A 16,440-nucleotide genomic window follows, 5' to 3' on the forward strand; every position below is an offset into this window, starting at 1 on the left:
ACCCCAGCACTTCTCACGTAGAGGCCGATGATCTCCTGGACAACAGACCAGTGGCGCCGAGACGAAGGGAGGTCCACGCAGAAGTTCAGGGGTGCAGCCGTAGAGAACGTGGGCAAAGATAGACCGTCTCACGCCTCTGCCTCTCAGCTACCGTTGAACGATGAGCTTCCCGGCCAATGCACCAAATGATACCGGAGAAACTGACGGAAGCGAAGCACAGAGAGATGGACACAGGTTTCTTCAGGAAGGAAGAGATTCTTTATTGGATCACCGATCGGGACTCAGAGGGACTAGCGTCACCAAAATACCACAAGTTCTGAGCCCCGGACAATAGTGCAGGCTCCTTATATAGGCACATAACTCCTCCCATATTAAGCTCCACCCGCACATTCTCTTGACCAATCAATACAAATAAGAATTAACTTCCTGCTTGACCGCATGGCTTGTCCAGCACAATGGAGGAGGGGAATACTACATCCTGTATTCTTGCACATGCTCCGTACACTACTGATCGTATCTTGCCTCGTGCAACCAACTGATCGATACGTCAGCATATGCACGTACACATGCCACGTGGTAATCTCGGCCTACTAAATTTATTTTTACCGAGATTCCACCACACTGTGACACGCTATCTGAAGGGATTGTCTCCCTGTGACATCCTATCTGTAGGGATTGTCCCCCCTGTGACATGCTGTCTGAAGGGATTGTCCCCCCTGTGACACGCTATCTGAAGGGATTGTCCCCCTGTGACATGCTATCTGAAGGGATTGTCCCCCTGTGACATGCTATCTGAAGGGATTGGGCCCCTGTGACATGCTGTCTGAAGGGATTGTCTCCCTGTGACATGCTGTCTGAAGGGATTGTCCCCCCTGTGACACGCTATCTGAAGGGATTGGGCCCCTGTGACATGCTGTCTGAAGGGATTGGGCCCCTGTAACATGCTGTCTGAAGGGATTGTCTCCCTGTAACATGCTATCTAAAGGGATTGGGCCCCTGTAACATGCTATCTGAAGGGATTGCCCCCCTGTGACATGCTGTCTAAAGGGATTGGGCCCCTGTGACATGCTATCTGAAGGGATTGCCCCCCTGTGACATGCTGTCTAAAGGGATTGGGCCCCTGTGACATGCTGTCTAAAGGGATTGGGCCCCTGTGACGCTATCTAAAGGGATTGGGCCCCTGTAACATGCCATGTAAGGTGATGATATAATGAGAGCTGTATCTCTGTGAGGGGTTGATGTCATGTGAGGTCCTATTATGTGAGAGGATGTGAGGTAATGATGTTTGGTAATGTCATGTAAGGTGATGATGTCATCTGAGGTTCTATTATGTGAGATGATGATGTAATTTGAGGTTCTATTATGGGAGATGATGTCATGTGAGGTAATGATGTCATGTGAGGGGATTATGGTGTGACGTCAAGTTCTGCGCTTTCAGCGCCACTCACGTGGGTTTCCATAGCAACCAGCGGGAACCGTTGTTCTGTCAGATTTCTATACCTTGTCAGAATGCTATACCGGAAGTGACGCAGCCGCACCGGAAGTGACGAGGCCGCACCGGAATTGACGTTTCGGAGCTGGAGGAGGAGGAGCGCCTGCGCAGAAAAACAGGTAGGTGAAAATTTCACACAGATCGGGAGCGAAGGACACCTAATGCGCATGCGCAAAACCCACACTGCGCCTGCGCAAGTAGCTACAAGGGAGGGGGGATGGAGGGGATTTAACGTGCCAGTGCGCACGCGCGCCTAAGTACTTCCGCCGGGCACAGACAGCGGGATACAGCGCGCGTGCGCACCAGCGGGCAGGGAGATCGATTCAGCCGAACATTCATCCGATCTCCCTGCCCCACACTGCGCACGCGCCCACCAAGCCAGGACAGCCTCGGACACCGCGCATGCGCACTAAGGGGGTATAGAAATCTGATGGCCATATCTTCTAAGAAATCTCCTACCCCCTGAGTGCGCATGCGCGGTGTCTGCACTGTATCCTGACATCTCTCAGGTAAGCCTCGCTCACAACACTCTCAGCCATCAGGGGGGACTGTGCTGTATGGAGGGGGTGTATGTACAGTATTGGGGGGGGGTCTGTACAGTGGTGGGGGGGGTCTGTACAGTGTGGGGGGGTCTGTACAGTTTGGGGGGGTCTGGACAGTATTGGGGGGGGTCTGGACAGTATGGGGGGGGTCTGGACAGTATTGGGGGGGTCTGGACAGTATTGGGGGGGTTCTGTACTGTATGGGGGGTCTGGACAGTATGAGGGGGGTCTGGACAGTATGGGGGGGGTCTGGACAGTATTGGGGGGTCTGGACAGTATTGGGGGGGTCTGGACAGTATGGGGGGGTCTGGACAGTATGGGGGGGTCTGGACAGTATGGGGGGGGGGTCTGGACAGTATGGGGGGGGGGGTCTGGACAGTATGGGGGGGTCTGTACAGTATGGCGGGGTCTGGACAGTATTGGCGGGGTCTATACAGTATGGGGGGGGACTGTACAGTATGGGGGGGGTCTGGACAGTATGGGGGGGTCTGGACAGTATTGGGGGGGACTGTACAGTATGGGGGGGGGTCTGGACAGTATGGGGGGGTCTGGACAGTATTGGGGGGTCTGGACAGTATTGGGGGGGTCTGGACAGTATTGGGGGGTTCTGTACTGTATGGGGGGTCTGGACAGTATGAGGGGGGTTCTGTACTGTATTGGGGGTCTGGACAGTATGAGGGGGTTCTGGACAGTATTGGGGGGGTCTGGACAGTATTGGGGGGGTCTGGACAGTATGGGGGGGTCTGGACAGTATGGGGGGGTCTGGACAGTATGGGGGGGGGTCTGGACAGTATGGGGGGGTCTGGACAGTATTGGGGGGGTCTGGACAGTATTGGGGGGTCTGTACAGTATGGCGGGGTCTGGACAGTATTGGCGGGGTCTGTACAGTATGGGGGGGACTGGACAGTATGGGGGGGGTCTGGACAGTATGTGCAGTATTGGGCGGTCTGTGATGTATATTGGGGCGGTCTGTGCTGTGTATTAGGGGGCTGTGCATTAGATGTGGGAGGCAGTGTATTAGGGTGCTGTGTGTTAGATGTGGGGATTGTGCGTTAGATGTGGGGGGTGGGCAGTATGTGGGGCCTGTGTGTTAGATGTGTACAGCCCTGGTTTGACTACCAAATATTTTGTTTCAGAGATCTCAGACGCCATGGCCTGCTTTTTGCTACGAAAGCCCAGCCATCTAGTCACTCACCAGGGGTGGATGAGAAACTGCACCCCAGCCAGAGGGACTGCCCCACATCTGCAACCAAATCCGTCTGTCACTGAATTCTGTAATCTCCGTGTCTTTGTGCATTGTGTATGTATAGTACTCCCAATTCTTATATTTAATACGGTGTGTCTCTCACAATCTTTGTGTCTGTCTGCTGTAAATATGTGGCACGCAAGTCTGCATGCACTGTGTCTGTTTTGCCATTTTACTCTAACCATTATATTTTTGTGTGTGTCACAACTCTGACAAGCATGTTCTCCTATGGGGCACGAAGTACATAAAGAGGAATGAAGAAGTCCCCGTTTGAGGCTCGCGTCCAGGGTGGATTATTGAAGTGCCATCTGACACGTGACAAGTTTCTCCTGTTTGCACGGCGACTTCAACATTGTGTACTGTGATCAGAGGTAGGTAACCTTAGACAGTTCAGATGCTGTGAATTACATCTTTGCCAGCAGGTGTAGTCCAAAACATCTGGAATACCGAATGCGTATGAATGAAAAGTATGGTGTGTGTGTGTGTGTGTGAATGGTCAGTAACAAGGGTTGAAGCCTTGACGTGGCGTTACTGCTCACATGTGTTTTCATGTGCCAATTCAACCAATGTGAGTCACTGTAATACTTATAAGGTAACCAAAAGTACTGTGATTGTGGAGAATTAAACGCCTGTATCACCTACACACTGCTTACACTGTGACCGTATGTCCTATACACTGCTTACACTATGACCGTATCACCTAAACACTGCTTACACTGTGACCGTATCACCGAAACACTGCTTACACTGTGACCGTATCTCCTATACACTGCTTGCACTGTGACCGTATTTCCTATACACTGCTTACACTGTGACCGTATCACCTAAACACTGCTTACACTGTGACCGTATCACCGAAACACTGCTTACTGTGAATGTTATTTTTTCAAGTTAGTTTTAGTGTTTGCGGTTTCATATATTTGTTAACCACTGTCCTCAATCTTCTGTTCTGTGTTTTCTTACATTTGTGGGAAGAACAAGGTGATCCTCTCCATTTTACACTCCTTTACTGATGGTTCCAGTTCCAGAGACAAACCCACCACCATTAACCTCGACCTGCTCAAACAGAAGAGATTACCTTCTTCTATAGAAAAATTCCATATGGCTGCTTCGGAACGCATGCTGCAGACATGATGTAACCTTAATTTTCCAGTGGACCGTCCAGGGAAAGAGACCATTATATTATTAAGATACTGCCTTCCTAATGCCATACAGCCTTTCTTTACATGTGATTGAACTTTCTCCTTCTTGGATACCACAGTGTGACTTTTCTTAACCAGTTTCCAAATTTGACTTTTTATGTTTTCCACTATACATATAAAGTGTAAACTGCATATTAACTTTGAATAAATAAAGTATTTTGCTGACACCTTAACATGTAATTTGTGTTACTTAGCTACAAATAATACCAGCACTTGCTGCGTTCCATTGTAGGTTTCTCAGAAACTGCAATATTTAACATTGCAGGGTTAAGGGGACATTGGCACTGCACCCAAACCATTTAACCCCTTAAGGACACCTGACATATGTGACATGTCATGATTCCCTTTTATTCCAGAAGTTTGGTCCTTAAGGGGTTAAACGAGATGACGTGGGCTTTTAAAGAGCAACTTCTTACTATGCTTATTGCTATCTTTTGAAAGTCATCACATTTATAAGCAAACCTATGCATTGGCACAGTGACAAGAGGACCTATATGCACCATAAATTATCAAATGTTGTTACAAAGCCATATTTCCTAACAGTCCTGGATTGTTTGGTAGAGTCCCAGTTTGGGTTTTCTCTCCATTGTCCCACAATAATTAACAGGTTAACGTTATTACAGACAAATTACTGTAGATTTAAAAAATAAGAGTTTTAATCTTTTTAAAAGTGGCAATATAAAAAAAGTCAAACAATATTTAATTTCTAATTGAACAAAATTGAAAAAGTATGTTGTCCATTATTTACATAATAATTGCACATGTGGCCTAATATCAGATATTGTTATTGTCACCCCCCTGTCACCCTGTCAGACCCCCACACCCTGTCATCTCACCTCATCACCCCTTGTCACCCCCCTCTTACGGTCACCTCACCATAACCCCCTCACTCTGTCACCCTCCTCACACTATGTCACCCATCCTTACTCTGTCACCCATACTCTCACATTACATCACCCCCCCTCTTACTCTGTCATTTCCCCCCTCATCTCATCACCCTCACACTATGTCACCCTCCCCACACGGCCACCACTCCCCGTACACACAAGCACCACTCTCCACACTCTGGCACCTCCCTCCATACACACTGTCAACCATCAACACGCTGGCACCCTCCTGCTCTTTTACACTCACCCTGCCACAGTTACCCCTTTACTCACCCTGTCACCCCCCCAAAGGCAATCATTATACACACACCGTCATAAAACTTAGCTTCGCCATAAACTCAGTGCCAAAGGCCAGTCAGTACACAAACATACACATGCTCAGAGAAACATACATACAGATACAAGGATACTCACTGTCAGACACACACTCAGGTAGACAATGAAACGATGTATACAGAGACTAGCTCTGTGTATCCAGTGCTGAAAGCTCCCCCATCAATATATCTACAGCTCCTTATACACAAAGTCAACTGCTATTTATTCTTCAATAATGGTGTTCTTCGTGGGGTCTCATGTATGAGTTTTGCCCAAGGCCTCGCCAAGTCTAGAGCCGACACTGCAGTACAGCCCTTCAGTATCCAATAGTCTCTTGTGCAGGGACTCCTCAAAGCGGTTTGCTCCTTCCCTCTGGAACTGTAAAAATAAAAAATATAGTTACAACTCACCAAATCGTAACCAGAAAGCATAATACTTATTTTATATTATTACAAACGACAATTTCAATGTTGGAGATTGGAGGCGTAGAATAGAAAGAATGGTCGAGCGCTTTCAATTTTGAATAAAAGCATGTCTGTGCTTAAAGTATGAGCAGTGTTTAGGAGATACGGTCACAGTGTAAGCAGTGTATAGGAGATACAGTCACAGTGTAAGCAGTGTTTAGGAGATACGGTCACAGTGTAAGCAGTGTATAGGAGATAGGGTCACAGTGTAAGCAGTGTTTAGGTGATACGGTCACAGTGTAAGCAGTGTATAGGAAATACGGTCACAGTGCAAGCAGTGTATAGGAGATACGGTCACAGTGTAAGCAGTGTTTCGGTGATACGGTCACAGTGTAAGCAGTGTTTAGGTGATACGGTCACAGTGTAAGCAGTGTATAGGAAATACGGTCACAGTGCAAGCAGTGTATAGGAGATACGGTCACAGTGTAAGCAGTGTTTCGGTGATACGGTCACAGTGTAAGCAGTGTTTAGGTGATACGGTCATAGTGTAAGCAGTGTATAGGACATACGGTCACAGTGTAAGCAGTGTGTAGGTGATACAGGCGTTTAATTCTCCACAATCACAGTACTTTTGGTTACCTTATAAGTATTACAGTGACTCACATTGGTTGAATTGGCACATGAAAACACATGTGAGCAGTAACGCCACGTCAAGGCTTCAACCCTGTTACTGACCATTCACACACACACACACACCATACTTTTCATTCATACGCATTCGGTATTCCAGATGTTTTGGACTACACCTGCTGGCAAAGATGTAATTCACAGCATCTGAACTGTCTAAGGTTACCTACCTCTGATCACAGTACACAATGTTGAAGTCGCCGTGCAAACAGGAGAAACTTGTCACGTGTCAGATGGCACTTCAATAATCCACCCTGGACGCGAGCCTCAAACGGGGACTTCTTCATTCCTCTTTATGTACTTCGTGCCCCATAGGAGAACATGCTTGTCAGAGTTGTGACACACACAAAAATATAATGGTTAGAGTAAAATGGCAAAACAGACACAGTGCATGCAGACTTGCGTGCCACATATTTACAGCAGACAGACACAAAGATTGTGAGAGACACACCGTATTAAATATAAGAATTGGGAGTACTATACATACACAATGCACAAAGACACGGAGATTACAGAATTCAGTGACAGACGGATTTGGTTGCAGATGTGGGGCAGTCCCTCTGGCTGGGGTGCAGTTTCTCATCCACCCCTGGTGAGTGACTAGATGGCTGGGCTTTCGTAGCAAAAAGCAGGCCATGGCGTCTGAGATCTCTGAAACAAAATATTTGGTAGTCAAACCAGGGCTGTACACATCTAACACACAGGCCCCACATACTGCCCACCCCCCACATCTAACACACAGCACCCTAATACACTGCCTCCCACATCTAATGCACAGCCCCCTAATACACAGCACAGACCGCCCCAATATACATCACAGACCGCCCAATACTGCACATACTGTCCAGACCCCCCCATACTGTCCAGTCCCCCCCATACTGTACAGACCCCGCCAATACTGTCCAGACCCCGCCATACTGTACAGACCCCCCAATACTGTCCAGACCCCCCCATACTGTCCAGACCCCCCCCATACTGTCCAGACCCCCCCCCCCATACTGTCCAGACCCCCCCCATACTGTCCAGACCCCCCCATACTGTCCAGACCCCCCCATACTGTCCAGACCCCCCCATACTGTCCAGACCCCCCCAATACTGTCCAGACCCCCCTCATACTGTCCAGACCCCCAATACAGTACAGAACCCCCCCAATACTGTCCAGACCCCCCATACAGTACAGAACCCCCCAATACTGTCCAGACCCCCCCAATACTGTCCAGACCCCCCAATACTGTCCAGACCCCCCCCATACTGTACAGTCCCCCCCAATACTGTCCAGACCCCCCCATACTGTCCAGACCCCCCCATACTGTACAGTCCCCCCCCATACTGTACAGACCCCGCCAATACTGTCCAGACCCCGCCATACTGTACAGACCCCCCCATACTGTCCAGACCCCCCCATACTGTCCAGACCCCCCCCCATACTGTCCAGACCCCCCCATACTGTCCAGACCCCCCCCATACTGTCCAGACCCCCCCAATACTGTCCAGACCCCCCAATACTGTCCAGACCCCCCCCATACTGTCCAGACCCCCCTCATACTGTCCAGACCCCCCATACAGTACAGAACCCCCCCAATACTGTCCAGACCCCCCCCCATACTGTCCAGACCCCCCCCATACTGTCCAGACCCCCCCCAATACTGTCCAGACCCCCCCAAACTGTACAGACCCCCCCCCCAATACTGTACATACACCCCCTCCATACAGCACAGTCCCCCCCTGATGGCTGAGAGTGTTGTGAGCGAGGCTTACCTGAGAGATGTCAGGATAAGTGCAGACACCGCGCATGCGCACTCAGGGGGTAGGAGATTTCTTAGAAGATATGGCCATCAGATTTCTATACCCCCTTAGTGCGCATGCGCGGTGTCCGAGGCTGTCCTGGCTTGGTGGGCGCGTGCGCAGTGTGGGGCAGGGAGATCGGATGAATGTTCGGCTGAATCGATCTCCCTGCCCGCTGGTGCGCACGCGCGCTGTATCCCGCTGTCTGTGCCCGGCGGAAGTACTTAGGCGCGCGTGCGCACTGGCACGTTAAATCCCCTCCATCCCCCCTCCCTTGTAGCTACTTGCGCAGGCGCAGTGTGGGTTTCGCGCATGCGCATTAGGTGTCCTTCGCTCCCGATCTGTGTGAAATTTTCACCTACCTGTTTTTCTGCGCAGGCGCTCCTCCTCCTCCAGCTCCGAAACGTCAATTCCGGTGCGGCCTCGTCACTTCCGGTGCGGCTGCGTCACTTCCGGTATAGCATTCTGACAAGGTATAGAAATCTGACAGAACACCGTTAGCGACTCTGTTACACAGCCCGAGACAGCAAGAGACCGTTAAACAGCCCGAGACAGCAAGAGACCGTCACATAGCAAGAGACACCCAGACACCGTTACACCGGAATATACACCCAGAGACTGTTACATAGGAAGAGGCAGCCAGAGACTGTTACACAGGAAGAGACAGCCAGAGACCAGTACACTGCCTGAGACTGTTACACAGGAAGAGACAGCCAGAGACCATTACACTGCCTGAAACTGTTACATAGGAAGAGACAGCCAGAGACCATTACACTGCCTGAAACTGTTACATAGGAAGAAACACCCATAGACTGTTACATTGCCTGATACAGTTACACGGGAAGAGACAGCCAGAGACTGTTACATTGCCTGATACTGTTACATAGGAAGAGACAGCCAGAGACTGTTACAGAGGAAGAGACACCCAGAGACTGTTACACTGCCTGATACTGTTACATAGGAAGAGACAGCCAGAGACCATTACACTGCCTGAGACTGTTACATAGGAAGAGACAGCCAGAGACCATTACACTGCCTGAAACTGTTACATAGGAAGAAACACCCATAGACTGTTACATTGCCTGATACAGTTACACGGGAAGAGACAGCCAGAGACTGTTACATTGCCTGATACTGTTACATAGGAAGAGACAGCCAGAGACTGTTACAGAGGAAGAGACACCCAGAGACTGTTACACTGCCTGATACTGTTACATAGGAAGAGACAGCCAGAGACCATTACACTGCCTGAGACTGTTACATAGGAAGAGACAGCCAGAGACCATTACACTGCCTGAGACTGTTACAGAGGAAGAGACAGCCAGAGACCATTACACTGCCTGAGACTGTTACAGAGGAAGAGACACCCAGAGACTGTTACATTGCCTGATACTGTTACATAGGAAGAGACAGACAGAGACTTTTACACAGGAAGAGACACCCAGAGACTGTTACACTGCCTGATACTGTTACATAGGAAGAGACAGCCAGAGACTGTTACATAGGAAGAGACAGCCAGAGACTGTTACATAGGAAGAGACAGCCAGAGACTGTTACACTGCCTGAGACTGTTACATAGGAAGAGAAAGCCAGAGACCGTTAAACTGCCTGAGGCTGTTACATAGGAAGAGACACCCAGAGACTTTTACACAGGAAGAGACAGCCAGAGACTGTTACATAGGAAGAGACAGCCAGAGACTGTTACATAGGAAGAGACAGCCAGAGACTGTTACATAGGAAGAGACAGCCAGAGACTGTTACATAGGAAGAGACAGTCAGAGACTGTTACACTGCCTGATATTGTTACATGGGAAGAGACAGAAACTGTTTCACTGCCTGAGACTGTTACATAGGAAGAGACAGCCAGAGACTGTTACATAGGAAGAGACAGCCAGAGACTGTTACACTGCCTGATATTGTTACATGGGAAGAGACAGAAACTGTTTCACTGCCTGAGACAGCCAGACACTGTTACACTGCCTGAGACTGTTACATAGGAAGAGACAGCCAGACACTGTTACACTGCCTGAGACTTTTACATAGGAAGAGACAGCAAGAAATTGTTACAGAACTTGAGACATAAAAAGGAGACCGTTGCATAGTAAGAGACATCCTGAGCCTGCAAGAAAAGATTCTGCCAGGGACACCATCATCCAACCAAGTACATCATCCAGCCAGGCATACCATCACCAAACCAGGTATATCCTCACACAGCCAGGGACACCATCACTCAGCCAAGTATATCATCCAGCCAGGGATACCATCACCAAACAAGGTATATCCTTACCCAGCCAGGTATATCATCCCCCAGTCAGGGATAACATCACCCAGCCAGGTAAATGACCATCCAGCCAGTGACACCATAATCCATCCAGGTATATCATCCAGCCTGGGACACCATCATCCATCCAGGTTTATCCCCATCCAGCCAGGAATACCACTACTAAACCAGGTATATCCTCACCCAGCCAGTTATATCATCCCCCAGTCAGGGATAACATCACCCAGCCAGGTATATGACCATCCAGCCAGTGACACCATCATCCATCCAGGTATATATTCCAGCCTGGGACACCATCATCCATCCAGGTATATCCTCACCCAGCCAGGGACACCATCACCCAGCCAAGTATATAATACAGCCAGTGATACCATCACCAATCCAGGGATATCATCATCCAGCCAGGGATATCCTCACCCAACCAGGGATATCACACCCAGCCAGGTATATCATCACCCAGCAAGGGTAATGTTTGGTGATGTCATGTGAGGTAATGATGACATGTGAGGTGCTATTATGTGAGAGGATGTAAGGTGATGATGCCATGTGAGGTGCTATTATGTGTGAGGGTGTAAGGTACTATTATGTGAGAGGATGTAAGGTGATGATGTTTGGTAATGTTATGTGAGGTAATGATGCCATGTGAGGGATATCCATCCAGGTATATCACCACCCAGCCAGGTATATCCTCACTTAGCCAAGGATATCATCCAGCTATGTATATCATCCAGCCAGGTATATCGTTACCCAACCAGGTATATCGTCACCTAGCCAAGGATATCATCATTCAGCCAGGGTTATTGTCACCAAGCCAGGTATATCCTAACTCAGCAAAGGATATCATAATCATCCAGCCAGGAATATCATCACCCAATACAAAAAAAAAACAAGTCCCTCGCTCAAACTCCCATTACTCCTGGGCGGCAGCAACGACCATAGTACAAATCAGCCCAAATACATACAGTAAAAACCAAAGAAAAAAGTTACCTGCGCTCTTTCCCAAATCCCTCTGTATATTTAAACAAATGGAGATTTTTAGTTACCTCCAATGGTCATTAAAGGGTGCCATGTCAAAGCAGACCTCTTAGGTGGGTCCTAACTCTAACCATTGCTTCCTTGAGCTTCTGGCAACGATATCTCTAATGAGACAGAAAGGGGTATTTTTTATATACATCCCTACATGCTTATTAACCCTTAATAGGGAACAGATGGGATGGGCAGCAGCATTGTAACATAACCATTCACCTTGCTTCCTTGATATCTTTGCCAGAAGCTCAAGGAAGCAAGCTGAATGGTCAGAGTTAGGACCCACCTGAGAGGTCTGCCTTGACGTGGCAGGTGGGCATACCCTCTGGCCATTGGAGGTAACAAAAAAACTCAATTTGTTAAAATATATCATCACCAAGTCAGGTATAGCATCATCCATCCAGGTATCTCCTCATCCAGCCAGGTATATCCTCATACAGCCAGGTATATCCTCATACAGCCAGGTATATCCTCATACAGCCAGGTATATCCTCATACAGCCAGGTATATCAACCAGCCAGGGATATAATCAACCAGCCAGGTATATCACCATCTAGCTAGGTATATCGTCGCCCAGCCTGGTATATTATCACCCAGCCAGGTATATCCTCACTCAGCCAAGGATATCATCACCCAGCCAGGTATATTGTCACCCAGTTAAGGATGTCATCACCCAGCCAGGGATATTGTCACCCAGTTAAGGATGTCATCACCCAGCCAGGTATATTGTCACCCAGTTAAGGATGTCATCACCCAGCCAGGTATATTGTCACGCAGTTAAGGATATCATCACCCAGCCAGGTATATTGTTACCCATTTAAGGATATCATCACCCAGCCAGGTATATTGTCACCCATTTAAGGATATCTTCACCCAGCCAGGTATATCGTCACCCAGTTAAGGATATCAGCACCCAGCCAGGTATATTGTCACCCAGTTAAGGATGTCATCATCCAGCCAGGTATATTATCACTCAGCCATGGATAATTCTAACGCCCAGATTATCTATGTCTAGTTAATTGTGGGTGATAGTATGATATAAATGTAAAAAAACAGACTAAAACGAAAATTCACTTATATTATAAAAGAAATTCAAATATAATGACAGTTTTTCTTTAAAATCTAGCTTTTAAAAATAAAGGTGTTTTTTTTTTGTTTTGTTTTTTACAAAAGTTAAAAATGTGTGACTTCAATCTGAATTTAAAATGTATGGGCAATATAGCTGAATTTAAAAAATTGTCACAGCCAGCTATTCTTCAGTCTCGTGAGTACCCCGGATTATGAATTTCAAATGTAACCCTTATGCTTTTTAGATCAGCATCTTAAAGGGTTACTCCAACCCTTTTTAGAAAACTAGAGTTCAAATAAAAAAGGTAGGTTAGCGCTAATAATATAGTGGATAGGCAGCGACCTTATAGAGGGTAACCCTCTATATGAGAAATATACAGTAAGGAAAAAGAAAGGCTGCACCAAATAAATAAAAAAATGAATAAAAAATTTAAAAAATATATACCGTAAATAAATAAAAATAGTTAAGTTCCAATAAATATCAGAAGGTAAAATGGATATAGTCACTAATTCCGCTGTAGGGGTATCTTCTTTTGTTATAGTAGTTCACACCGTCTCGTGATATGGAAGACACAAGAAGAGAGGACCAATCGTGCGGAGTGTATACAATTAACCCCTTCAGGACGGAGTCAATAGTGCACGTTCTGATCAAAACAAAACGTAAACAAAAACTGGAATTTGCGCTATATGTCTGTTCACCCGTAGTTCCCCTCTTTCAAATTATATGCACCCACACTTATTATATATCATTTTGTTCAGGAGAAACAGGGCTTTAATCTATCATTAATTATTCATATATAGAACATAATTTATTATGAATAAAATAAAAAAAAATGTGAGAAAATAAGATATTTTTTTTAAAACTTGCATTTCCGTCTGACATTTTAACTGTGAATGTCATAACACTGTTAGGTTTTACTGCAAAAAAATGCACATATTTGTAATCAGCGATGTCTCACAAGTACAACAGTACCCCCCATTAACAGGTTTTATGTTGTTTTGGAAAGTTACAGGGTCAAATATAGAACGTTCCATTTTCAAATTGAAATTTTCCAGATTAGTAATGTTACCTTTGAGACGGTGTGGTAGCCCAGGAATGAGAATTACCCCCATAATGGCATAGCATTTGAAAAAGTAGACAAGCCAAGGTATTGAAAGTGGGGTATGTTTAGTCTTTTTTAGTAGCCACTTAGTCACAAACACTGGCCAAAGTTAGCGTTCATATTTGTTTTTGTGTGAAAAAAGCAAAAAACTAATATTTGGCCAGTGTTTGTGACTAAGTGGCTACTAAGAAAGACTGGACATACCCCACTTGCAATACCTCTGGTTGTCTACTTTTGCAAATGGTATCCCATCATGGGGGTAGTTCTCATTCCTGGGCTACCATACGCTCTCAAAGGCAACATAACCAATCTGGCAAATTTCAATGTGAAAAAAATGAAAGGCAAGCCTTATATGTGACTCTCTAACTTTCCAAAACACCTTAAAACCTGTACATGGGGGGTACTGTTATTCTCGGGAGACCTCACTAAACACAAATATTAGTGTTTTAAAACAGTAAAACATATTACAACAATAATATAGACCATAAAAGTGCAGTTCGCTTGTAAAAAATGCGAAAAACGTCACTTTTACTTAAAATATCATCGTTGTAATACAATTTACCAGTTTGAAACACTAATATTTGAGTTCAGCGAAGTCTCCCGAGTAAAACAGTACCCCCTATGTACAGGTTTTAGGGTGTCTTGGAGAGTTACAGGGTCAAATATAGTGCTTGCGAATTAAATTCTCTGCACTTTCTCCCTGTGTTGTCAGGCATGTCAATCAAATTTTAATTAATCAAATCACATAATTACGTTAAAAGATTATTTAAATATACACGTAGAATTTTAATATATATACATTTATAGGTATTTAAATTCTACGTGTATACTAATGTAATCTTTTATGTAATTATATGTATTTATCTATATATATATATATATATTTGCGGTTATTTGTATTTTATATATAGATATATATATATATATAGAATGTCATTCTAAGTGTATTTTGTTACCGATATATATATATATTAATAACAAAATACAGTTAGAATGAAATTACATATGCATATATAATTTATATTAAATTTTGTTTCAATATTTTATTTATTTATTTTATTATTTTATTTATTTATTATTTTAATTATACGTATTTATATATAATATATATATGTACATCTATTATATATATAATATATATACATAGTGTATATATATGTAACGTCATTCTAAGTGTATTTTAATATTAATATATGTACTTATATTAATATTAAAATACACTTTGGGGGGGGGCGGAGCCAGCGCCCAAGCGAGACGGTCGCACTTACTGTGAGCTCCGTGCAGCCGCCGTATTTACCGGCTCATATACTGCCTCACAGGACGCACACAAAGCCCGAGACAGGCTCCCCAGGGTCCATAGAACATGGGACGCCGCTCCAAAAAGCAGCGAGCAGATCCTGGCCCTGGCTGCCGAGATATTGGGAGTTTGTTCCGACAGCAGCAACCTCCGGTGCAATCCAAGATGGCGCCGACCGCTGCCTACTCCACAGCCTCGTCGGAAGCCGAGAGTGCAACAGAGGACGACTTCCATGCCACACTGCCCAGGGTAATTACCACACAATTACAGCATGCAGGGCTTGGGGATGCAGCTCCCTCAACTAAGGCTGATATTAAAGCCTTACTCCAAGACCTCAAAGCTATGTTCCAAGCTGACATAGCAGTAGTGAGGGAGGATGTCGCCACGCTGACAGGCCGGGTCCAGGCAGTGGAGGGAGAACTAGGGGGCACACACTTGGCACAATCAGCCACTGATGCTGCACTCCACGCTCTACAAAAAAAGAACAGTGAAATGAGCGCACGACTGGCGAGCCTAGAGGACAGAGCCAAAGCTCGCAACGTTAGGATCCGAGGCATACCAGAGTCTGTCTCGCCAGACGAACTACCCCACTATGTACGGCGACTGATGGCCACGTTATTAACGCCCAAGTAAGCAAAGCAAGCGGTCACCGACCGATGCCACCGACTGTCAAAGGCAACTAAGGCACCCCCAGAGGCACCTAGGGACGTGCTATTGCAATTTCAAAGAGACTCTGATAAATCCGCAGTCCTCAGTGCCACGAGAGCATCTCCCTCGCTATCTTTTGAGGGCTCCCAGCTATCCTTTTATAAGGATCTCTCTAGAGCAACCATGCAATGGAGGCAATCGCTCCACTCCACCACAAGGCTACTGAGAGAGGCGGAGATCTCGTACAAATGGGGCCCACACTACCTAGTGGCAGAAAAGAGCGGCAAGAAGATCCCTCTCTCCAACCTCCAAGTACCTGCATTTCTTCAAGCTTTGGGAATCTCAGCAGAAGTTCCTCCACCACATGAGAGAAGAACACGGGCGGTAGATGAGATCCCCCCATTTGTCCTGAGGAGAGGCACAGCGGGGTCGGCGGACCCTCCAGCTTGACACCGTC

At 46.4% G+C, this 16,440-nt stretch overlaps 1 protein-coding gene across 6 annotated transcripts in view; it reads left to right on the forward strand.

The window, feature by feature from the left end:
- Positions 1 to 9,642: 9,642 nt before the first annotated feature.
- Positions 9,643 to 16,440, forward strand: part of GGN (gametogenetin) — a 39,002-nt gene continuing 32,204 nt past the window's right edge. Inside the window, exons 1-2 of one of the 6 annotated variants that reach the window (XM_063431265.1) lie at positions 9,643 to 10,721; positions 10,816 to 10,835. The gene's annotated coding sequence lies outside the window, so the exon portion shown is untranslated. Of the gene's footprint in view, positions 10,759 to 10,815; positions 10,836 to 11,226; positions 11,312 to 12,471; positions 12,509 to 12,697; positions 12,749 to 13,040; positions 13,132 to 16,440 lie in introns of those variants that run through there. The other 5 variants (XM_063431266.1, XM_063431264.1, XM_063431268.1 and 2 more) reach the window with 5 other exon arrangements.

The sequence above is a fragment of the Pelobates fuscus genome, chromosome 9 (assembly GCF_036172605.1).
Source record: "Pelobates fuscus isolate aPelFus1 chromosome 9, aPelFus1.pri, whole genome shotgun sequence".
NCBI lineage: Eukaryota > Metazoa > Chordata > Amphibia > Anura > Pelobatidae > Pelobates > Pelobates fuscus.